Below are 25,063 nucleotides of genomic sequence, written 5' to 3'. Positions count from 1 at the left end.
AATTCATCTTGGAATCTTGCTAAATCTTAAGAACCTCAGGCCTTATTACTGTTCTTAATCCCCATATGAAGTTTAGAAGCATGTGTTTCTTTTGTTAGATGCATTATAAAGAAGAAAAGTATTATCAACTTTTGATCCAGTGCTTTGTGAGAGCACACAATCTATCTATAGTTGTTATTTTCATTCAAAAGAGAAGACAAAAAAAAAGGAGGGGGGAGAGGGGGGTTTGTTTGTTTTGTTTGTTTTGTTTGTTTTGTTTGTTTTGTTTGTTTGTTTTAACCAAGAAAATATTTCCGTGCCTTATTTTTTTTTCTTTTCATGTCTTTCAAGAGTGAACATGGGTTGGGTTTGCAGCTTGGTTTATAATTATGATTCAGAAAACTTTTAAAATTACATACTATACATTAAAAATTGAAACACAACAGTTCTGAAGCAGCACATTGTGCTTAAATTTCACTCAGAGCAAACTCTAACTAGCACTAAATTATGTGGGGTTAGTAACAGTGAATTAGGCCAGGTTGCTTGCCAATGACTGTAGGTAACCCATCGCTTCTTAAGTAGAAGATATTTCATGACCTTCAAGAGCTTGAAGTGGCGGGTCCTGTATTCATTCCCATTTTTTGATACAATATTATTATTTATATTATTTTTAGACCTGATAGTAATAATGAGGTCTGAATATTTGGAGCTACTCAACTAGTGATGATGTATTATAACTTTGGATCTTGTCTTCTTGTTCTTTAAAAGACCTACATTACTTCATTTTCACATAAATAATTTCCTGACTCCATCTGGAGCTAAATTTCTCATCTGGTGTTTTGATCACAGATGTCAACGACCATTCTCCAATCTTTTTTGACATTTAACCCTATTAATTTGGAACATTATTTTGTCTCATTCAAGTACTACATTTCATTATATAATGAACTCACATTTGAACTCTAAGAGTTACAACAGCTTATTTGCTGAGGCTAATGTCATTAATGGCACTAAACGTATTTTATTCTGGAAAATAGACGTCATATATTTATAGAGACAGAGGTCCGTGGTGTGATATAAAGAGCTGCTAATGGCAGTTCCAAACAAAAGTCTTTACAAAAGTGTATGGCTTATTTCAATGGATTGTGTCAAACAAACTTTTGGCTTGTTTCTCAGCAAATTGAAAGTCATGTGAGTCCTTAAGGGGGAAAGATAGAGTTGGACACAAGTAAATACTTTTTATGTTTGTGTTTCCATCGTAAGTAGATAACTATACATTTAGTCTTAACACAGAGGTAGAATTTATGGAAAACAGATTGGTCATTTCCTTGCCAATATGTCCTGAAACAAGAAATCTATTTTCATTTCTCAGAATGATGACACTCAACTGTTATTTTTGCCAAGGGCTATTAAATATATAATGTTATATTTTTAAAACAAATGTATTACGGGGAAATATTAACATTTGAAAATGCGCTTGTTAATGGCAGTTCCTTGTCAGAGTTAACCGAGAGCCATTTAAATGCCTAAATGTCATTGGTACATTTTTGGGGATAACAAAAAACAATTTATAGTTAAGCCTAACTTTGTAAGTAAATATGCTTCTCTGCAATAATTGAATTTTCTGTTTTATAATCACTTTTGTTATATGTACATATAGGTAATTATTATATTTATATGTTTATGTATGCTTTCTATTTATATAGACAAGAGGTATTAATCTTTCTGCATTGTTGATTAATCTTTTTGCATTGTTCATATCCTCAAAATTAAGACAAGTTGGCAAATAAAAAGTGAGATAAAGAAAGCATGAGTACTAGAAGCTGTCATACTCAGACAGAACAGGTCCTCTAGTACCTGTTCCTAAATTTTACCTAGAAATTTTAAAATATACTGGCACTGAATATGAACCAAATAAGGGGAAGGATTTAGTCTTGTTACCTTAGTATCAAAAACTTAGGTTATATCTTCAATCAGACACTGAGTATGTTTTTTAAGGTTAACAGAGAAAGGGACATTGACAGAATAATCATTTAATCCAAAGATAAGTCTGGCAAGTTATTTTGAGGGTTATTTCTCATTCCTCTGAATACAGATGAAGCCAAGATAGATAGTTCAAGGCATATCTGAAAATGCTGGTTAGTTAATGTTCATAAGATAATATTAACTTTTTCACGTACTTCATTCTGAAGACACAAATTTCTGTTCATTATTTAATCATTTCAGTCAACTTTAAAAGCCTTTGCTAGGTCAAGGATGTACTGTTTTTGATGATGTTCTGCTAGGGAGGAAGAGATTTCATACCTACGTGTTTTAACTACTATGACACTTAAGGTGTGAATAATGTAGAAGAAGTGCTTTGGCCTCAAAGAGGAATGCATTACTAGTTTCTTCAAAAAAAAATTTTTTTTTTGTATGCTAATACAAATAATCATTTAATTTCACTCTCCTGAGCTACTCATGCTTCTTTGGATTTTGGACAAGCTACACCAAATTCCTTTTTTTTTTTTTTTAATTGGAAAAGAAGGAGGATCTTGGACATTTATTTTTCATTTATTAATTCCAGAATGTTGAATCACTTATCTTCTCAATTCTGAAACTCACACAACTCTATTTTATTATTTTAAATACTGAAAATAACAATTAAAAAAGAACAGCATGAACATTTTAGTTACAGTATCATTTTAAATGTGAAAAAAATGGTCGAAAATTTGCAAGTGATATAAGCAGAAATGAAAGTGAAAGAGACAGTGAAGTACAACTGAAATACAGGAAACTACTAAAATATTTTTTTTTATCTGAGGAGTTTCTGTGCTAATGAACAGATATTGATCTATGACATGTAAAAATGATAATTACAAAGTTGTTCTCTGTTATTGAGATTAGTATCTAAGCTTTACACTCAGCAAAACTTATGATCATTGTGCTATAAACTGAGCATTTATTGCTAAATCTAGCAATCAAAACTGAATTTTATTTCCCCAGTGTCAGGGCATATGCATCATCACACTGTTCACTGAAGTGGCTGCAAAGATTTTCATTGACAAAATGGGTCGATAGGTTAGGCTTTATTTCCTAGAAAACCTAGTAAAATTGCTCAATATCTTTCTTTGACATAGAGTTATCTTTTAAAACATAAATAACCATAACAAATCCAGAAAACAAAACAAAGCAACAACAAAATACAAACACATACTCAAGGACAAAAACAATATATGTGTCTTTTCAGTATCCTACCAAAAATCTAGATGTAAGGCAAGTCTCTGGGATGTTACTGAAGAAGTTAATGGCATAGATTTCAACAAATTAAATATGAAACAGCTTAAATAGTTATGCTCTAATATTTTTTTCATACATCTCTCCTTTTAAATCTCTCCTTCTGTAAGCCAAGATAAACTTTGATATGCATGTGTGTGTGTGTAAGTGTGGGGGGTGTATGCATACGCACAGTATCCTTTAATTTCATAGTGAGTGCCAACTGTAGATGCCTTATGGCTCTTTGTACTGCATTTTACCTCTCCATTTTTATTTGATTTTTAGAAATAAGAATTCTTTCTTTTGCCTTTTTCTTCAGGCTATCGTTTATCCTGATGGAAATGTTCCTTAGAACCAAGCTATGTACCTTAAACATAAATACTGACAACTTGTCTATGACTACATTGCCTATAGAAACAATTACAAAAAGAGTGGATTGCATAAAACCAGTCGAAAACCAACCATTTACTGCAAATTTCTTTTCAATAGAAATACATTACCATTAAAACAATGTTCCCTTGGCTGCAAAGTTAAAGGCAGAATATCAGCAAGTCTAAAACACTTTCAGCCCTGAGGGAAGAGAGTATTCCATTTCATGAAATGAGTGGGGAACTCTAAAAAAGTTGTTCATAAAAATACACTGACTAAAAATGTCTGTTTTTACATAACCAGATAAGAAACTTCCTTAAAACTGAAATATTTCCTGTCATTGGTTACCGGGAGAGACTGGCACTTCCTTCTGCAATTCCTCTTTTGTCATGGTTTTGTGATTTTCAGTTGCTGGTATTCCACATCATAACATCATGTAGTGAATGTACCTGGTTCTCAGAAGAGAAGGACTACTACAGTCCTCACGGTACTTTTCTCCTCTGTTACCATTTTCCAGCCGGAGGGAAAAGATAAAAGCTCGCAGTATAAAAGCTTGCAGATCACGAGACCTCATCCCTTTTTCCGCCTCTCTCTTGTCTTGGCAGCACCTTGCTCTCCAGCCATCTTATCGTCGGTAGTAGAGTAAGGCCTACCTTGATTTTGGGACATTCTCTCTCTCTGTATTGGATTTATCAGCTTAAATTGTAATTATATTGTATTATAGTGTGTTGTTTTGCATTCCGATATTTTATTTAGTAAATTAGTTTGTTTCTCCTCAGATTGTTGCTACTGTTCTTTGCTCTCAGGACCATCTCCTTACCCTTTTCCCCTTTTCCCTTTTCCCAGGGCGTGGGCCCGTGGATCCCCCGTCCCCTTCATCACTGAACCGGGCCAAACGCCCGTAAACCGTTGACACTCTTTGCAGGAAATTGCAGAGAGCAATGAGATCATCTCTCAGCCTTCTTTTCTCCAGATTGGACAACCCAAGTGTCCTCAGCCTGTCCTCACAGGATATGCCTTCTCATTCTTCTAACTAGCTTTGTTGCCTTCCTCTGGACTTAACATGCTTTTTTTTTATACTGTGGAGATCAGAACTGTACACATTATTCAAGGTAAGGCTGCAGTGGTGCTGAATATAGAGGGAGGGTCATCTTTTGACTGGCTGGTTATGTAGTGTTTAATGCATCCCATAATGTGGTTTGATCTCTTGTCTGCCACTACACACTGCTAGCTTATGCTGAGCCTTCTCTCACCAGGATCCCCACAACCCTTTCTGCCAAGCTGCTCCCCCACCACTCATCCCCCATCTGTATTGGTACCGTTGCTCCATCCCAGGTTCATAACCCAGGATTTTCCTTTGTTGAACTTCATGCTGTTGCTGACTTCCTTAACCAATTGTAGTTTATCCTGCTAATATTTCTCGATGCAATGCCAGTTTTCTTCAAAACTCTTTTGAGCAAAAGTTGATTTCTCCTGTGCCTTTTTGCATTCCCTTTGTGCCAAAACTTCTCCTTACACCTTTGTGAGACAAAAAAAACAGCGAGAAGACAGGGACTTACTTTCATCATACTACGACACAGCAGTGAGTAATATTACAGAGAAAATGGTTCAAAGCACAAGTACTTTTTGAAAGGTACTGCAAAACTAGATCTCTCATTTTTTTCAAAGCATTTCTCTCTCTCTGGCTTAAAAGGTGCTATATAGGCTGGGGAAAAATAACAAATTAAAAAATATATATTTTAAATTTTAAATTATATTACAAATTTATATGTAGTTATGATTTTTTGTCCCTTTTATTATTGTGCTTCTGAATTATTTGCCCTGAATTATTTGCCCTGAAAATTCAAAACTCATAAAACCTCAAAATTGAGTTTCAACTCAAGAAATACAATTTAATTTCATACACCATTTAAGTTTAATTAATTGTTCTGTTTAAAACAGAAACATGGCAATGGTACCTGTGTGTAGTTCTCCATTTTGTTCTCCATGTTATTTTAAATTAACACTATACGACTATGCCCAGATAAGCAGCCTTTTTTATATACTACATGATTAACTTCAGTCCAGTGTTGTGCAAAAATTGCTACTATATGCATAAAATTGGTTGTAGGAATAAGACCTTTAAGCTACAGTGAAGTATGAAAAAGCTACCTTACTCATTTAAAATATCAGTATTTATTTGCTGGGTAGCTTTATTTCTAGTATGAACACACCTGTATGTGTTCAAGTTTGTTCGTGTGCTTGTGGTTAGACAAGCAAGCAATGAGAGAAAGAGAATTTTTAAATTACTTCGGGGGGGAAATTTTAACATAAAAGTGTTAGATTCATCTGTCTTTCTAAATAGTACTTGAAAAATATGGCTAGGAAAATTATTTATTAATAATAAGGCCAGCAAATTCTTGACAGCTGAGACTTTATTTTTCAGCATTATTTGGGATAAATTCCCCAAATACTGCACGAACCATTAATTAAAATATTTCTGATAATAATCCGTATAGATTAGATCAGATCTTGTCACACAGGTCTGAGCAGAACTCTCACAAGCCTGCATTTTAAAGAATGTTCCCATGAGTCTGAGAATTCATCTTTCCAAAAATCAAATGAGAAACAGGCCTTTTAAAGAAAGATTAAGTCCTAAAGGACTCCCTCCTTTTTCAATTATTTGTTACCTTTTAAAGATTCATATCCTTCAGTTCAGATCTGTGTCTCTAATTTATAATTAATATGTATAACAGATCTTAAAAAGATACAAATATAGCACCTTTTTTTCTCTTTTGTATTTAATTGAGTCCACTGTCAACAGCTGATTTCATGGAGATAATTCAGTGTTGTTTAAATGTCAGTAGGTAGCAGAAATTTTCAATTTCACTCTGTAGTGAATTATTTAAATATAGAGAACTTTGTTTTTTATTTCTCTGAATACTATTCAGAACTCCCTGAAAAAAAAAAAACAACTGTTTACATGATATTTAAAATTTCTAGTACTTATTATGGAATTTAACTCTTTATGTTTAATCACAGAAAGTGTATTTCAAGATGAAACTGGAGATCAGACTGATACCTTCAATTTCTACAGATTTGAGCATGCTTGTTGGTAATATCACCTAAAAGTTAAGGAAAAGAACATCTCCCCATCTAAATGGAAAAGGCTGTGAATGTTCAGATTTTTCTATGCAAGATTCTGCTACTTCTCATAGAAATGAAAATTCCATCCTTTTTGTAGTCAGATGACATTTTTATTCAGTGCAGCAGAATGTCTAGTATTTGCAGACTTTCTGAAAGCATTTTAAGTAATAAAAATACAAATGATCTGTATCAACACTCTGAGCACCTCAACATTTCTGCATTTGTCCTCAGAAAGAAAATTTACCATCATGTCTTAAATACTTTTTATATTTTTACATTTATTTTTACATTTATTTTACATTTATTTATAATACATTTTTACATTTTTAGGATAATGCATGCTGTGATAACCCTGCCTGTACAAGTATGGAACTGAAAAGAGGCAACTAAAAAGGAGCCCAAGTACACTGTCCACGAGTATATACAATATCTGGAAGAGTGTTTTGATTACTTCTAATTGACTAATTTAAATTAATGTTCTTAAGTAATCAGTTAATTTCATTTTACTCAGAAATGTTGAGATCCCCACAACAAGGAGCTGATTCATAGAATAGACCTTGCTGACAACCCAAAGCACTCTCTTGAAAAATTCCTTTTTCTGTCACTACAGTGTTTCTGAAGACAAGGATTTTCTGTGAATTTATGTTAAACTACAGGCTACACTGTGAAAGATAGGGTGCTGTTATACTCAGATAAGGGCTTGAAATCTCTCCATACATGAGACAAAATTAAACCTTGGTATCATCTAAGTTTAATTTAGGCAAATTAATCATATCCTGATTTAGTTACAGTTAGCAAGATATTATTTTAAGTGGAAATCATGGCTAGTCTGTGTACATGAGCAAAGTTTAAATATAAACTAGATCATGAGCTTTCTAACATTGTAAAGACTGAAGTCCTTGTGTCATATCAAGATAAAAAATTCTAGCACGGAGAACATTTGACACTTGACAAAAGAAAAGGCATCTGCATATCTTCAAAATCTTCAGGAATAGGTGGCAACTAAGGAGTAGTCCCAAGAATCTAAATACAAATTGAATTCAGTTATCAAATTCAAGGCATTCTTTTATGTTTAGATCTCTAGTTTCACCAGAGCAATGTTTAAGTAAAATATCAAAAACATCAACTTTATGGAAAGTATGACAATATTATTATTTGAATTGTAGACTTTAATAAATCCATAGTTTACAACATTTTTTTTCCTGAAGCCCTTCAGAACATGTGGTCATCCTGTCTGCACTTGAAGTATTCCATTATATTTTGTGTTTGGGGAAAAAAAAAAAGGCTACACCACGTTTCTCATAATGGAAAGATTATCTTCTTTTTCAAGAAAAAAAAGGGTATAAAAGTTTTAAACTTATTTTAGTATTAAATCATTCATAACTACTCTGCTCTCCAAATGACCAATCTGTCCTTAAGTCACTCCCAAACAAATTTGAATGATATCTTATTGGCCAGTATATGTTGAGGAAAGGCAGTATTTGGCTTCGGAGCTCAAATGTGCTACTGCAAAAGAAATACTACCAGGGATGCTCCAAAAGTTATGCCTCCTCTTTTCTTATGTTGGCCCACAAAGTCAGAGGTGGATGTTGGCAGTATGGCAGTAGAGGCTGAACCTTCCCACTAATATTCTGTTACATTTTGTTGCTGAGTGACAGATGGCAGCAGAGGAGCAATCTGACAAAATGGTATCTGACATGGAAGTGTGTAAGTGTATTAACCTGTGCAGAAAAAATTGTACTCATCGACATTCATTGATGCTTGTTGTACATTTATGGAGATCAAACAGTGTATGTGAGAACAGTGAGTCGGTGAGTGGTGTGTTTAAGCAGTGGTGAGAATGACAGTTGTTCATCTCTGTTGATACTGACTATGACATGCAGGCTCTTGTTCATCACTGGTGAAAATGCATAGCTACTGGGGGTGACTATACTGAAAAATAGTATTTTGTAGCTGAGAATTTCCTCTATCAAATAGTGTTATTTTGCTCTTTGAATCTGTTGTAGATTCCATGGAAATAAAGAAGAGGCATTACTTTCAGGACGACCTACATAATAATCCATTCCAAGTCATTAGTTTGTGAGACTAGTTTTACCACTCTCTCAACACTGTGTTTTTGGCCAGGAGAACACTTAAACAGACTCTAAATCTACATGAGGTTTGGATTTTGGCATATACTCTCCTTGGGTTCTTTCCTAAAATGTACTGCAGGCAGAATATAAAGGGAAAAGTAAAGGACAGATAATACCGTTATATTCAAATTCATTACTTTCTGAAACTTCTATCCCAAAGTCTGTCTCAGAATATGACACATCAAATAAAGTGACTCTCGCAACTTTGTGCAAACTAAGCCTTCAGTTTTAAATATTGTCTCTTATATACTAAATATATTTCTGATTGATCCAAAGTAGTATGAAAATCTTTTTTCAGTGAAGCTTGATCCTCATAATACTAACTTTTTCTAAAGTGATAAACTGCATAGGCAAAAAATAAAAGATATGTATTTTCCAAATTTTTCTTTTTACTTACTCATTCAACATCCTCTGAGCATAGGTAAATTTTATTTCATTACATATGCCAGATAAATATTGACTGAGTTTCTTTTATATAGCAAACTCTTGTGAGTCAGTGTTATAATAAGATTTAAACTACAATTTTTGAGTATGGCACACATTTCACATTTTGAAAAGCAAAAAGCTTCTCCAAAGGGAGATTTTCTTTCAAATTAATCACAGAATCAGAGAATTGCAGCGGCTGGAAGGGACCTCAAGAGATCATTGAGTCCAATGCCCTTGCTGAAGCAGGTACTCTGCAATAGGTCGCACAGGTAGGCATCCAGACAGGTCTGTAAAACCTCCATAAATGGAGACTCCACAACCTCTCTGGGCAACCTGTTCCAGTGCTCCATCACCCTTATTGTAAAGTATTTCTTCAGCCTAATATAAATGAATTATCATGTTTATAACCTGAACGTGGAATTACTGTGAAATTACTGTAGATCTCCCTGTGAAATAATGTTTTGATATTTCCAATAAATTACAATATTTCCACATCAAATAACAATTCTAAATGTATTCTCTGGGGAGGAAATATAAAGAAGAAGCAATTAGAAAAAAAAAAAATGACACCGAATAAGAAAGAAAATAAAGCCCACTAAATTCCTCACTCAAGTTCTCTGCATGTAGAAGGTGGGGGCAATATTGCTAATTGCATCAGACTAACTAGCAACTCTTACCTCATCAATAAAACAGTCTGGAAATATTTTCTTCTTCGTTGGTTTGACATATATCAGTCATTAATCATATTTGTCTCATGTGCTAGAGTGCTTGTAAAAGATACTTTTATTTGCTCCCCATGTCATATTTTGCTGAAACTGGTGAAATTTTTCCATTAGAAAGATGGGCACAATATTTTGTCTACACATTGCAGGTAAATACAGGTAGATCAGGAGGTCCTTACAGTCATTTTGTACAACAGAATAAAATAAACAAAGGCTGCATTTTTAAAAGGTCTACATGATTTTGTGACAAATGTCCCAGTGATTTGGAATGGATTTGCACCTTTAAGCCCTTAGAGAATGTCAAAATTATGCAGAGATATCACCTTGCATTGATTGAACTTGCTTTGGGACTAAATGCAGTATAGCTCTGTTAAGCTCAAGATAATTCATGAGGCTGAGAAACAGATTAATTTGAGTGAAGCATGATGCTGCTATGGCAGTCTAAGCTCATTTCTCTGAACAATATGATACTATAATATGGGAATGGAGTCTCAGTCTGTGCCTCAGGATCTTTAGAAAAACACATCCTTTGCTACTCATTTCAGCAAATTTTGCAATGTGGAGTGATTCCAACCAAAACGTTTTCCAACTGTGTTGAAAATTCATTTCTGACAAGGAAACTCCTCATCACTTGTCCAAATTCAGACATAATCTTCACCAGGCAGTTGGAGAGACAGAAAGGCTGTATGCCATCTCATCCACCATGCCTGTGCCAGAGCTTGGGAAATCCAGGCTTTCCATCTTTGCTGCCCTCAGAAGATGAATTCTGCTGTGTAGTATGGAACTAAAACCAAGGTCATGTGACACATATTACTAGATCAGCAGGGTGTCTCAAAACAATTAACATGGTTTCTGTGGCACTATAAAATAATTTTAATTTCTCTTTTGCAAGCTCCATAAATATTTGAATTGGCTAGATAACCAGATAGAATATGCCACCTTCATGAATACTCAGGTCCTACCAATATGTGGTGGCTCCAAATTCATAAAATGTGGCTGCAGGGTATCATGAAGGTGAGGAAGAATGTGATCCTGTCAAGAAATCCACACCTCTAGGTTCAGATTTTGGACTGGCCATTGATTTACCCTAGGATTTTTCAGGTAGTGGGAAGGTGAGAAGGTCTCCAGATAAGGGGGTAGTTATAGCCTGCTCATTATTGTTCGTTTACTGCTCAGTTGTCATGAAATTCTTATAACTTCATGTCTTATGTGTTCCTTTGACCTTAGCAAATATCACCTGCAACAGCAGAGTTCCTTTTTTTTCATCATGAGAACGCACCAATTCTCTGCTAAGATAGATTCTCCTCTATTTTATTCAGCTAGAGTAAGGGCAAATTCTAACCCCATTTTTTTTTTCCAAAATGTCATATGCATTGCTCTTCAGACTATCAGTATTTATGAACTTTCCTGAGCATTGTCTTCTGAAAAAATACAGGCAAATTAACTTGAATATGCACAGATGTAAAACAGTAAAAAATGGTTCTATATTGGTTTACAAGTATAATATAGGAAATCATCCTAAACATACGTTTCTACACAGTATTTCAAAAACGCTTTTCATTCTGAACACTTCTTCCTTTATCTCTTAATATTGTTGGGTAATATAAAAAGAAACTACCAGTTTATTTTCCTTTTACAAGGTAGAATGTGGGTAGAGATTGTAATCAAGAAAATTTCTCTAGTGAAAAAAAAAAAAGAGAATAGACTTTTCAAAAATCTGACTTAGAAAATATACTTCAATTTCTTTTTGTGGGTGAAGGAGGAGGTAGTTGAAGTTTTGGGGGTATGTTTTGCTATCTTTTTGTTTTTTTGTTGATTGTTTTTTTTTGTTTGTTTGCTTTTCCATTTCTGACTCAGGAGACTAAGCTTTGCATAAACGCATACTCTATACACTAGTATTAAGTATTGTGCCATTCTTTTACACTTTAAATGATTTGCCATCTCTGTGTTTTTCCTTGGGAGTTACATTATTTATATTAATATGAATCTGTAGTGTTCTGCTAACTGTAGTCAACCTAGAATTTTCGGTTTCCCATGTGCACAAGATGTCACAGTGTTCTCAGTGGGGATCTGCAGGCTCCGCTGTAAGTTGAGACCAGGGCTGTCCTGTGCCATACACAGCTGGTTCCATTCTGCTCCATCAGCCCCACCATAGGGCATGGCTAGGCCTAACTTCCCAGACAGTGGCACCCCTATGAAAATGTGTTTAAGAAAGAGTTAAAAAGCACTGCAGAGAAGGTGTGACTGAGCGAAGTGAGGAAATGTGAGAGAAACAGCCCTGCAGACAGTGAGGTAGGAGAAGAAGGGGTAGGAGGAGTTGCTTTTTGTGCTGGAGCAGCGATTCCCCTGCAGTCTCCTGAATCATAGGATCAGAGAATATTCCAAGTTAAAAGACATCTACAAGGATCATCAAGTCCAATCCCTCTACACAGCACCACCCCAAAATCAAACTCTGTTTGAGAGCATTGTCCAAATGCTTCTTGGACTCCATCAGCTTGTTGCCATGATCACTGTCCTAGAGAGCCCATTCCAGTGCCTTATCACCCTCTGGTGAAGGATGTTTTCCAAATCCCCAGCCTCAATCTCCCCTGATGCAGCTCCATACCATTCCCTCTGGCTCTGTTGTCACCAGAGAGCGGAGCTCAGCACTGCCCCTCTGCTCATCTTGTGATGAGCCATAGGCCACAATGAGGCCTCCCTTTAGCCTCCACTTCTCTGAGCTAAATAGGGACTTCAGATGCTTCTTGTATGTATTAACATCCAGATTCTTCATCATCTTTGTTGCCCTCCTTTTTTAATACATTTTTTATATTGTAGCATCTCAAACTTTACAGAGTGCATGAGGTAAAATCACACCACTGAGGAGCAAAGGGACATAATCTCTTCTCTTGACTAGATGGCAATCCTGTGCCTGTTGCATCTTGGGCTATGCTTGACCCTTTCAGCTGCCAAAACACACTGTTGACTCATACTCAACTTGATGTTGATTAGAGCTCCCCAGATCCTGAAACACTGGAACAGGTTGCCTAGAGAGGCTGTGAAGTCTCCTTCTCTGGAGATATTCAAAACCTGCCTGCATGTGATCTTGGACAATGTGTTCTAGATGATGATGCTTGAAGCACAGGGGTTGGACTAGGTGATCCCAAGTGGTTCCTTTCAAACATAAACATTCCATGACTCTGTGATCTCTTTCCACAGGACTGCTCTCCAACTTTTCATCACGCAGTCTGTACCTGTATCCAGGATTGCCCTGTCACAGGTGCAGAATCTGGTACTTGCTCTTGTTAAACTTAATTGCCCATTTTATAACATAATCACACTATTTATGAAGAATATTATAGTGTGTTCTGAGACATTTCACTTAAATTTGTTGGAAATAAATATAGATTAGATATTTAAAATATAGACAATATTTGGCTGCCATGTCTTTTCTAAAACCTTTACAAGTTTATGAATTAGATTCAATTAAAAAGTACTCTTTTGTCCATCTTCTGTTGCAGCTACACTCCGCAATAAAATATAGGCATATATTTCTTTGCTATATTAGATTGTCTTTGTGTATATTAGATTAGTAATTATGATATGGTTTCCAAAGGGACCCAAGTTATACATTAAGATCTTTGCATGAACCTGTAAAGATGTCTTGCAAATTTGCCATAGAAAGATTGAATTATATTGTAGGTAATTAGTTTAGAAATAATCCAAGAGAGATGAATTAGTACTACGCATGAAAATTATTTGAAACAAAGATTTTTTTTCTTGTGTTTGAGACTTATTGTCTAGGTGACTTCTTTTACAATTTCTTGCTATGCAAGAAACTGAACCTAACTACCAGGCTGAAAGAATCAGTCTCAGCTTTGAAACCTTTTGATGCTTTGATAAATACTATTTACCTGACAACTAATATAATTAGTACAATCCTTTTCCCCCATGTGATGAAAAGTCCTTATATTTAACCCATAATAAAAGCAATAAACTTAGTCAAACATAGCAATTTCAATTTTATTTGTGAAAGTCAATGCATATTTCAGTCAATGTTTATTTGCTCTGTTACAATGTTCCTGAGGTATAAGGGTATCTTTAGAACTAAACTATCTGGAAGGTATGATTCTTTTTAGAGTGATAGATACCTAGTAACAGTATCACCTGAAGTAAATGTCAGAATTCACATAAAATACTGTGCTGTGACTACTTACTCTCTCATGAATTTCATCCCGCAAGCAGAGGGCAACAAGCAACTGTGACTCCATGGGATGCATCTGCATGAAGGGTCCTAGTGGATACCCACGTGTCTGGGACTGTGTATTCTCTGATTGCTGCCTTCACGGACCTCTTTCACCACAAAAACAGACTTTCAGTTTTTCTTTCCATCCAGCTTCCACTTCATCTTCGTTAGTTCCTCCAAACTTTCAGTTCTGACCAACAGCACTCAATTTCTTTCTCCTGTCTTTGGAGAAATTCAATTTTCTCAAACACTGAGCTTTTTAGATTGAAGCAAAATCATGCTTTTGCCAGCTCCAGAAGCAGCAGAACAATTCAGATAATTGGTCTCACTGCTCACACATACATCATACCGTGCTGAGAGCAGCTGAAAGAAATGAGGCATGTGGCCTGTGACATACTGCTGAGGATCAGTGATAGCAAGAGATAAGAACATAAACTTTAATTTACTGCTGGTTGGACAGGGTGTAATAAGGTTGATGATACAAAATTCTATGCTAAGTTTCTTCGTAGTAAAATTCTAACAGGATCCATTCAGGTGCTGACCTAGTTATTCATAAACAGCCTTCTGTTGCACTAAAGAACTTCTTAAAAATGAGTCCATCCTTAGTTATAAAGCATATCAATTTCTCAGCAAATAAATTAAGAAACTTAAATAAGGTTTTAAATTCAGTGTCATTGCTCTGTTTCATAGTCTTTTTTTGTATTATTAAAGAAATACTGATTTAATTAATTGTGTTGATTATACAAAAAGCTGCCAACTGTTTTACAAAATTCGTAAGAGTGTAACTCATTCTGATTTTTGAGATTGAATACTGTGAAATTACTGTTGTACAAGAGTAATTTTATGCATGACTAATCTCTATCTTACACTCAATAAGACTGTTCATATGAATAATGTTTACATGGTTTGATTTATTTAGGCAATACAACAGTATAAAAAGAGAAGACAATGGAATAAAATTTCATAATAAAACAATAGCAACAAACCCCAAAAAACTGGAAACACCAGAAAATCTGAAAAAAAAAGCAAACAAAAGCCATTTTCCAGAATGAGTTTAGATTATTAAATAGCTGTTTTTCCATTGTCATCTGTTTTGTCTTCTGATCTCCCCTACACATAATAACATTTTTATCTACTGTGAATTGCACTTTGACCCTGCAAGTGTCTGGAAATATTAATACACTTAAAGGTAAATTAGCTTACTAACAAAACCAGGGATTTTTTCATGAAATTTGGTAATGTTATTATTATTATTATTATTTTTTAAATACATAGAACAGTTTTTGTTAAGATTCACTAGCAATAATTTGAAAAATCCCCTAATAAAATAAATATTTGTAAAATTCCTTAAGAATTCCCCCCCCCCATGTTAACATCCATATTTTAGTTTTTTCAAATACTAATTCTCTTTTCAAGAGTTATATATTAGATATGTGTGATAGATCATCTTTTTGTTTGAAGATTTAGCAATGTATTTGGCAGTGCAAAAAGTGAAAAAGTCCAGTCTCAATGATAAATAAAAATACTGCTTTTCATTGCATTAAACACTGTTCCTATAAAAATAAACAAAAGAAAGGATTGAATGAAAAATAATTTAAAACTTAAACAATAAATATCAAAAATTATTTTTTTAAATAGAAATTACATTTTTGTTTTTAACCAAAAATTTTAATCTGAAAAAAATTAACTCAGCTCCACAAATATCCGTATTTAATTCAGATTACATATTTGCTTGCTAATTTGTCATTATCAAAACTTACAGGTAAAGATTTTCATTTGAGGAAAAGGAAAAAGCACAGCATTTTAGTTATAGGGGGAAAGAAAGATCCCAACTTTATCACAGATATCTAAATCTAGCATAAAAATAAGATCCTGAAGATGGACATGCATCCCTCATGACTATGGATGTTGCACTGTTTGAAAAAAATAACAAAACAATTTTCTAACTTCTAAACCCCTAGTAACAAGTAAATGAGGAAGTATCGATGAGTGGCTAGCAATGTCAGCTGATACCACGATTATTAAAGTGGATGCAATTAACTGTTCATTAGCGTACACAGAATCAAATTCACACTTTCAAAAGTAAAGCATACTAGGTGCATGATTTTAAATATTCATAATTTGAGGTTTGGTCTTAAGTTTCACGTAACTCAATGAAGCAGATGTCTGCTTGTAGACATACCACAGAAAACGTTCAGAAATACTATCTTTCCTAGTTCAAATCAAGAGCCCATACAGTCTCTTTGCATGACTATCTCTGTACCTGGCTGAGCTGGAGAGCAACCTCATACTTGAAATATTTGTATTCAGAATATATTGGAAAATTTTTCCCCATGGAAAAAGCTGAGAAAAGCTTTATGCTCTCCAAGCCTTCCAGAAAGTTTCATTAAAATTTATACACTAACAAATTATTATTCCAGTAAGCATAATGATGAAAATACTCATCTTCCTGTAATTACAGTAAAGACAAGTGGAGATAATAGGTACTTACGGACCTAATTAGAGCATCCCCTTGTCTAAATTTTGAAGACATTAAAGCTCACCTAAATTTGATGTCTTTATGATCAGTACTGCATTTCCCTACTGGACCTAGACGATCTTTGAGGTCCGTTCTCACCCAAGCCATTCAGTGATTCTATGATTCTACATTCTTCAGGTTGTTGGTGATGTTGTTAAACAGGACAGTTCCTAGGACTTTTTGTATGAATTTTTGTCTTCTTGTATGAATTACTAGATCAGTTTTTAAATCACAATTTTATAAGAAAATATCAGACAGTCTTTGCTACTGATTCCTTGTATTTCATGATGATTTCACTTGCAGAATAAAATCTGAAATGAAGTATTTACACTCCTGGATGTTGTACAAAAGAGATTCTTATTTGGTGGATCCTTTATTGATATTAATGACATTAACTGCTCTTGATTATATGTCATACTACAGGTTTTTAAAAATTATTATTTTACAGATTTTTTTCTCTCAAATGTATTGCTAGATATAATATTAGTACATTTTTGATTATGTATATCACAGGAAACTCATGTTGGTGTATTTTATATCAGCTTGTCCTTCAGTCAAAATCAGTTGATGCAGGGAAATTCAAGTGATAATTACCTGATATGCACCTAAATGAATTATTCACTATCTTAAAAGTATCTTGAATACCCATTTACATTTAGTTTAGGCCAAGGAGCTTACTTTTACTTTACAAGAAATTTTGTATTCTTTACAAACTAATACACATTAATAATTTTCCATGTAAAAGATTTCTGTGCACGGAGTATACTCACTGAGTGGAGATGTAAGGAACATCTCTTATCTTCATATAACCTCATAAAACATTAGACATCTCAGGTTATTGGTAAATGGATCATATTACACAGAACAAACTAAAGCACAACCATCCCCTGCAGTATTATGTAGCACCCATTACTGTTCTGATTTTAAATTACAGCTAATGGGACACTAATCTGCACAACAAACTCCTGTAGACTTCACTAGGAAAATATGAATACCAGAGGAAGGAAGAATATTCATGAAGTTTCTCAGAAAGAAACAAGTGAGTATGACATAATTTAAGTTTCAATATACCTAAACAAAAGTATTTGTTTAGCATAACAGAAAAAAAATCCTTTTTAAAAAATATTATTCACTGATTTTTCTAATGAGGATTCTGAATCTTTAGTAACTCACATGAAATTTCTAGATCATTTTATGTTTCTTTCAGGTTGGTTTCTAGTAGAAATGCAACTACAGTCCTCCTTTTAAGACCTTAATTCTATTAGTATAATAGAAATCTTAATGTTGAATCAGGTACTGTTAATTTTTCCAAATCACCAAATAAAAATTAATTGAGCACTTCAGTATGTTACATATTTGAAAGGCAAGAAGGGTTCCAGCTGTACTCATCAATAACTTATTAAAAATTTCAGAAAAAAAGCATAATTAAATGTATTTTGAAAAGTAGGAACTGAAGTGGTATTATTGATCTCTATTCTGTAGACTTATTTTCACAGTTACACAACATAAGTGGAAAAAGATTACAGAAGAAATGAAAACAAAACAAAAATTATAAGCACTGCATTTGTATCTGTTAAAATAATTTCTTTAACATTTAATTAAGAGAAAAAACAAAATACCTCATAAGAACCAATCCCTACAGTGTCAGAAGAAAATATCATTTTTAGAGCATTCAGAATATTATTAAGCAGACGTGTAGTGAAGGATTCTTCGAATGTGCAAATCTTTTTGTCAAGAAATCTTGCAGATTATCAGACACTTAGCTTTTTCTTCTCTCATTTGTTATTTTTATATTCAATAGTGGACCTTTATGTTCTTTCACCATAGCTCAGTGCTTGAACTGTACAGTTGTAATTCAAAGCAACATATAAAGCAAAGACTTTTATGCAATTATTCTGCTAACTAATTTAATTAAATTTTCTGTCTTGCAGCAATATGCAAACATTGCTGTCTTTCATGCAAGAGACCTTCAAGTTATTGTCTCAAAATCTACAAATGATATTCACTCTTTACACAGCTTTCTCAATTTCATGTAGGACTGAGGGAAAGAAGGTGAAATCTTCTACCTTGTCTTTAAGGCACAAAGCAACTGAGACACTTTAAAAAGATGATGTTAATTTTTCCTCAAGACCAAAGACGCCTGATATGGTGATTTTGTCTCATCACTTAGCTCAAAATTATAGCAAAACATAATGAGTTATGTACAGATCAGTATTATCTAATGCATATATAATTGTTTAAGTAATTTAAAAAATTTTTGGACTACAGAACAAAACATAATGTAACTACTCTTATCTTCAGAGTTGTGCTATCCATTTCACCTACTGTGTGAGGTGTAAATAAAATTAATGGCAATATTGGCAATAACTGAAGGAATAAGTTTCTTTTCATGTTTTAACCATTCAAATCACTACTACTCTTCTCTATAGTAGTTATTTATTGTCTTACACAAATGGTTTTTTTAATTTATTTTTTTATTTTTGATATATTTGCCCTCAGAGAATTCTAAGTGAGAAGTTTTGAATTTTATGAGATACTGGTCAGTTTTGTATCCGGCTTGCTATAATACCTTGTGTACGTGGCAACTAAAGTTCTTGGTTCGAGCCAGATAAGCCAGGTAAATCTTATATTTATATGTAGAACCAGAACACTGCATAAATATAAACAATGTATTGTCTGAAGGAAAAAATAAAATATTTTCTTAGAGCTACGTATATTAGTAAGAAAAACTTCTGAGCACACATTTTTCAACAAGTTCGAAAGTAATATTTTTTGGAAATGTATGTACGTATCTAAGTTGGAAATACTGATTTACACATAGTGTTCTCACTAAAAGTATGCATATAAATAATAACAAATGTGAAAATGTTAGAAAATACCAGAATTCAAATGTTGGTCAAATGTGATTCCAACTATTTATTTATTTCATGGTGTGATATCCATGTATTGGTTAAAGAAGGGAGACAAGATTAAGGATCCTATGAGACTGTTTGGTAAATGCATGCTCTTTCCAGGTAATGATAGTTACTTATACCTACCCTGTTTAAACAGAAGCAGCTTATGATTTTGTTGCTCAATGTCTTCTGATATTCTAATTTAAACCTATTCCTCTTCTTTTGCTCTCTATTCTGCCCTTGTGAAGTCTCATCTGGAGTACTGTGTCCAGGCCTGTTGTCCCCAGAAAAACAAAGATGTGGAGCTGTTGGAGACAGTCCTGAAGAGGGCCATCTTTGGTTTATCAGAGTTCTGGAGCACCTCGCCTATGAAGAAAGCTAGGCTCCAGACAGACACCACTGTGGCCTTCCAGTACTTAAGTGGAGCTTATAAACAGAAGGGAGACCAACTTTTACGCAGGCAAATAATTATAGGACAAGGGGAAGTGATTTTAAACAAAAAGGGGGGAGATTTAGGTTAGAAGTTAGGAGGAACATCTGTTGTGGAGCCAGGAGTTGGACTCAATGATCCTTAAGGGTCTCTTCCAACTTTGGATATTCTATGTTTCTATGGTTTTTTTTTTTATTCAGAGGTTAATGAGGCACTGAAACAGCTTGCTTAGAGATATAGCAGATACAAAGAGCACAATAACATTATTTGGTAGAGCAAATTCTCAGCTAGAGCACACTGGTTTTCAACAGTCACCACAGTGCCAGTGATGAACAAGAGCCTGCATGCTGTGCTTCTAAATATGTCACCAATAGAGATGAACTCATTTCTGTCACTGCTTCTTTAATGCACCACCCATCACCTCACTGCGCGCATGTCCACTGTTTGATCTCCACAGAAATTCACAAGTGTTGTTACATGTTAATGGGTACAATTTTTTCACATGGAGGAATTCAATGATACACCTTTGCTTCATGTGTACTTCTATGTCAGGGGCGAACTTGCCAGACTGTCCCTCTGCTGCCATCTGTCACATGGAAACAAAATGCAATGGGATATTAGCAGGAAGGTTCAGCCTCTACTGCCACACCACCAACTTCTGCCTCTGATGTGGAGGACCAACATAATAAAATAGGAGGCATTACTTTCAGAGCAGACCTTTCATGATTCTGACTGTCATACTTCTGGACTACATAAAGCTCTTCTTAGAAATTTCTTATGCAATATAGAGGTGAATCTCGGGAACACTATGAGGGTGCAATGAGCACTGTATGCAAGAAAGATCTGTGGATTGTATGGTAACTGATCGTATAAATCCTTATAGTTGCAGAAGGATATAAATATTAACCAAAGTTTTACTTAATCCCTATTCTGTTACTTAATCAGTGTTTAACTTGGCATAAAATTGGCTTTGTTGGCACCTTTTCTGTTTCCATTACTCTCAGCATTTCTGCCTTTCTATTTTTCCAGAAAGTCTCCTGGCACTGGTACCAAGACTGATTTGTCTTTTTTCCATGACCTTGCTTCCAAGGCCAGTTGAAAGACTAGCGAAAACACAAGCAGGGTAGCTCTGTCCTGCTGCTGTTACCATGTCAGCTAGGATCACCAGGAATATGCCAGGAATAAAAGCTCTGTTCAGTCTGCACAGCTCTTGATTGAAGCTTAATTTCAGAAGACAGAAGCTATGGAAACACATTACCAATTCTTTCCTCTAACTCTTTATACATATATTTACTTTAAAAAATTGAAAAAGGTAAGCAGGTAAATAAATTAAAAAATCATGTTTTGGCAGTTTCACAGGAGGGAAATCTGCTTCAAGTTTGTGCAGACTTTTCTGCAGACTTTGGAAGGGATCTGAGTGACTGTTTTTTAGGCAATTATTTTCAGAGTAGACGAATTTAAGTCCAAAGCTTCAAGTTCAGAATACAAAGCACAATGGAACAGAAATTCTTGTCACTATTCTGCTCTGTGGTATGATGCTTCATTAACTGTGTATTAAAACTCATAGTGAAGATTCACCTGACACATAATTTCAGGGATATTGTCAGTTCCGACTTCCAGTATCCTTTTACACTGGCAGTTCCCAGGTCTTATGTTGAATCAAGCTTAGTAAAATTTAAATTAAGTTTGAAAATTAATTTTAGTTTACATTAATGTCATAGTTTTGTGATTTTCAGTTACTGGTATTCCACATTATAACATCATGTAGTGAATGTACCTGGTTCTCAGAAGAGAAGGACTACTACAGTCCCCATGGTACTTTGCTCCTCTGTTACCATTTTCCAGCCGGAGGGAAAAGATAAAAGCTCACAGTATAAAAACTTGCAGATCACGAGACCTCGTCCCTTTTTCCGCCCGTCTCTTGTCTTGGCAGCACCTCGCTCTCCAGCCGTCTTATCGTCGGTAGTAGAGTAAGGCCTACCTTGATTTTGGGACGTTCTCTCTCTCTGTATTGGATTTATCAGCTTAAATTGTAATTATATTGTATTATAGTGTGTTGTTTTGCATTCCGATATTTTATTTAGTAAATTAGTTTGTTTCTCCTCAGATTGTTGCCACTGTTCTTTGCTCTCAGGGCCATCTCCTTCCCCTTTTCCCCTTTTCCCTTTTCCCCGGGTCATGGGTCTGTGGGTCCCCCGTCCCCTTCATCACTGAACCGGGCCGAATGCCCATAAACCACTGACAATTAATCCTTTTGTTTTGTTTGATTTTCTTGTTTTATGTTGGATATCTTTCATTTTATTTTCCCATTTTATCAGCTGTTCACATTACCTCCAAGTCAGTACCTGCAGTCTGTTATTATAAGTACCTCAGTTTCAGCAGCGTAATGTACGCAAATGTTTTTTTTATTAATGTACGAGAAAGTCTTGAATTTCACCTAGGAATAATTTTCTTTTGCTATATGTCATTAGTGTCATTAGGAAATAGCATAGTTTAGTGCTTTATATTATACGTTTATGAAATGTTATGCTGAAATGCATTTAAAGGCAATATTGACTCACAGCTCATTGGACTGATTGGAGTTTTTTTCATGGGTCATTGCAAGTAAAGCCATTTACATCCTGGGTTATCTTTAAGTACACACCATCCAATACATTTAATATATATATTTATTGCAAATATTACATTTAAAAGAAATGTAGCAATAAAGTTTTACAAGTTTTGATTAAGATGATGCAATTGAAAAAAACCACTCTTCTCTGGGTCCACTGTGCACTAACATCACAAAAATCTCTCTGGTAAGATAGAGTCTCCCTAACACCCAGGAACTGCTGCATACTTCACTGTATGGAAAGGAAATATGGAAAGGAAATAGAGGTACTTCCCTCTGAGTGCATGGTGGGATACAGGGAAAAGAACCTACCAGTCAACTTGTAATAAACATTCAGTGAAAGCAAAGCTTTATATTGAAGCAATGCCTACCTTACAGTTACTTCTGAATTTTTATTTAATAAAGATTAACAAACAATAACTTTGTATGGTGTACACAAGCTAAAATTCATCAACTATTTGAAGTCATTTGGTAAAAATTTTTACTAGAATAAGATTCAGAGAGAGCAGCGGGAATGATAGTTCATGTGGTAATAACTCAAAAAAGCATCAGGCTGATTCCTCTTAAACTTCTAAGGTATACAGAAGAACGTTCTGTGGTTCTAACATTTTTAATCAAGAAAATAAGCTCTCTGTAATGGGGTCCTCAAGAACATGTTTTCAAAACCTACCAGGTACAATACATTGTCCTTTTTGGGGCCAGGGATGGTATATATCTTCAGATCTCCTTCCAGTCCTGAGTACTGGTAAATATTGAAAATCCCTACATATCTCACTAAAAGAACACTCAAACTACTACAAATTCCTCACTACAAATTATTGTCATGTATTATAGATAATATGCTAAAACTCTGATCTGGTCTATTAAAAATGAAAGTAGTTACTTTATTCAGGCTATGTTTATTTAAAATGCTGTATGAAAAGCTAGAACAGGATGTTCTAGTTTGATGAAAGCTTTGGGACTCTGCTATGGACTGAGTGGGAAGAGGAAAGTGTTGGGAAAGAAAAAAGTCTCAGTAGTCTTTTCTAGGAATTAAAAATATCTGAGTTCAACTGCTGAGCAGAGAAGACTTATAAGCCTACAATTCTCATCGGTTGGAAAGAAGCGTCTGTTTTTTGTTCACTGCTATTGAATTCTTCATGGCCTAGATAGGCCACCAATATTCCAACCCACAATAAAGGGTAACAAAAAAAGAGAAGTGTTAGGTCTGAAGAACTAGACTGGACAAAATACTTACTTTCACTTCTCTACTACATAGTGGAAAGTTAAAAGAAACAATTTCTGTTTAGTCTGTCAAATTGTGATGCTTCAACTCTATTAGATAACTATTATAGAAACGGGGCACAAAGAAATCCATTTCCTTTTGCCAAGCTCTTGAACAGTCATAGAAATGTAGAATCTCAGAATGGCTTAAGTTGGAAGGGACTTTAAAGATCATCAGACTCCAATCCTACTGATGGCCAGGGTTGACCAGAGCCCCATCCAACCTGGGGAATATGGCATCCACAGCTTCTCTGGGGAATCTGTTCAGTGCCTCACCACTGTCTGGGTAAAGAATTTCTTCCTAACACCTAACCTAAATCTATCCTCTTTTAGTTTAAGGCCATTTTCCTATGTCCTATCACTATCAGATCATGTAAAAAGTCACTCCCCTTCTTGCTTATAAGCTCCCTTCAAGTACTGAAAGGCCACAGTGAGGTCTTCCATGAACTTTCTTTCCTCCAAGCTAAACAAGTCCAGCTCCCTCAACCTTTCTTCATAGGAGATATGCTCCAGACCTCTGATCATCTCTGTAGCCCTTTTCTGGACCCACTCTAAAAGCTGATGAACAAGTGGTTGAACTGAAAAACTCACGCATTTCTGGCATACATACCAGTTACATTTGCTTTAAATATTTCTTCTGAGGATTTCTCACAGGGATAGGAACTGTTCGTGAATCAGTGAGCATGGCTGTTAGATGGCCTCTGGCTAACAGTATTAGGATGAAGCAGTTTAAGGAAAATAGATGAAGAGAAAGATTATATTACTAAGTGCTTTCAAATTATAGAATCATAGAATCACAGAATCATAGAATTAGCTAGGTTGGAAAAGACCTACAAGATCATCTAGTCCAACCATCCACCTACCACCAATAACCCCACTAAACCATGTCTCTCAACGCTATATCTAAACGTTTCTTGAACACCTCCAGGGACGGTGACTCCACCACCTCCCTGGGCAGCCTGTTCCAGCGGCTGACCACTCTTTCAGAAAAGTAGTATTTCCTAATGTCCAGCCTAAATCTTCCCTGGTGCAACTTGAAGCCATTCCCCCTCGTCCTGTTACTAGTTACAAGAGAGAAGAGGCTGACCCCCAGCTCACTACAACCTCCCTTCA

The sequence above is a fragment of the Numida meleagris genome, chromosome 3 (assembly GCF_002078875.1).
Source record: "Numida meleagris isolate 19003 breed g44 Domestic line chromosome 3, NumMel1.0, whole genome shotgun sequence".
Classification (NCBI taxonomy): domain Eukaryota; kingdom Metazoa; phylum Chordata; class Aves; order Galliformes; family Numididae; genus Numida; species Numida meleagris.
The sequence above is the reverse complement of the archived record's forward strand: the minus strand, read 5'-3'. Positions refer to the sequence as shown.